The following is a 1717-nucleotide window of genomic DNA, read 5'->3' on the forward strand; positions in this document are numbered from 1 at the left end:
TGCCCTCCCAGACCTACCACCCAGGGCTGAGAGCTGGGGGACAGCATCAGCTTTGAGGCGAGGTGGTGCCTCCCCCTCCCCATAGCAGCAGAGCCCTTGCAAAGGGGGGGTTCATGTGTTTGACCTCCACAACCTGGGGCTCAGGTGGGGCTGCTGGAGAGTTGACTGGAAAAGACTTTATTAGAGCAAATTTGGGCTAATCTTCCACATGTGCCAGGCCTGGTTTGCTCATTCCTGGCCACCATGAGCTGCTGTCCTCTCCATGCCCTCTCCTCCTCCCACCCACCTTTGCTCAATTAGCGCTCACTCAGCAGGTGCTAATCACTGCTCCTGCTTTCTCTTCCTGCCAGGGCCTGGGGCAGGAGGTGCTGCTGCAGCTCTGGGGTGAAGGTGTTTTCTGGCTGGAGCTCCCAAGCACTCAGGTAAGAGACTGGTCAAAATTGTTATGACAAGACCTGTTCGTGTTGTGCCCTTGTGCCAGGTGGTGATGCCCTTTGGTGCCTCTGGCTGCTGTGGGTTTCTGGACGGAGACAAGAGGGTTTGCTTTTCTTGAGCCTGTAGCTGCTTGGGAGGGCGGTGGGATGATTTGTGGCAGTGCTGTTGTTGTCTGGAAGGGTTGTTTTTCCTTGTAAACCTGCATGTGCCAAGCAAGGTCTTGGTGTCCTGACCCACGTCAAGCTCAGGGTTGAGCTCTGCAGCCCATCCTCTGCCTGGTACAAGTTCATATGGCTCTGCCTTTCCCCTTACCTGATCTCTCAGCTCTGCTGGCTTTTTGGCACCTTGTCTCCTTCTCTCATGGGGCCATGCTGAGCTGTGGCAATGCCTTCCTGGGATGCTGGAAGTGCTTATAGCAGTGCTGGGGCCAAGGTGGGTGTGCTCGGGAGCACCACATGATGCTCACCAGCATCCCTGTGCTCGGCACAGCTCATGGCAGCAGTGTTTGGGGAGCCGGGGCCTGGCAACAAGCATCTCATTTCCCTCTTGTCTCTTCCTGTCAGACAAGATTTGAAGATTCAATTAGAGTGGGAGCTGCTGATAGCAGTGGTGCTGGCATGCTGCTCACACCCCGTGCTGGTGCTGCATGGGGACCAGATGAAAGCCAAAAGCGATGCAAGGGGGGTGGGAAGGGGAAGGCATTGGAAAGGGAGGCTTTTGGGCTGGCGAAGTGCCTGGGAGAAAAAGGCAAGGAATGCAGATTTGGGGGAGGGGGGGTTGAGGGATGGTTGGAGGCTCAGGGATGTGCTCCAGTGCCTGGAGCTGCAGTGTGGTTCTGGCTTGGGATAAGGATCTGAGGGCAGCACTGGGCTCAGGCAGGGGAGACCTGCACTGTGTGTGTTCGGTGGGGTGAGGCTGGGGGTTCAGGCAGGGCTTCCTCACCCAAAACCTCATCCTGCAGAGCCGGGTCTCCAGAGTGGCAGCAGGAGTAAGTTGGGAGCAGAGCTGGGTCTCAGTGCTCAAGGGGAGAGAGCAAGGCAAAGCCTGTGAAGTGCATTGGATGGGGAGCTGCCTTGACCAAATGGCAAAAGGCTGGATTTCAGTTGGAGTTGTTTTTCCACTTTCTGAAGGTTGCTTCTCCCTCGAAAGCTGTGTTTCATTTTGCACTAATGCTTCAAAGAGCTGTAGATACCATCAGAGCTATTCACTAAATCACTGCAGCCGTTGGTGTGAAACCTTGTGGCTGCTCAGCTGGGGATGGGGGCAAGGAACGGCTCTGGGG

The sequence above is a fragment of the Nestor notabilis genome, unplaced genomic scaffold, assembly GCF_000696875.1.
Source record: "Nestor notabilis isolate BGI_N333 unplaced genomic scaffold, ASM69687v1 scaffold19983, whole genome shotgun sequence".
NCBI classification, from domain to species: Eukaryota; Metazoa; Chordata; class Aves; order Psittaciformes; family Psittacidae; genus Nestor; species Nestor notabilis.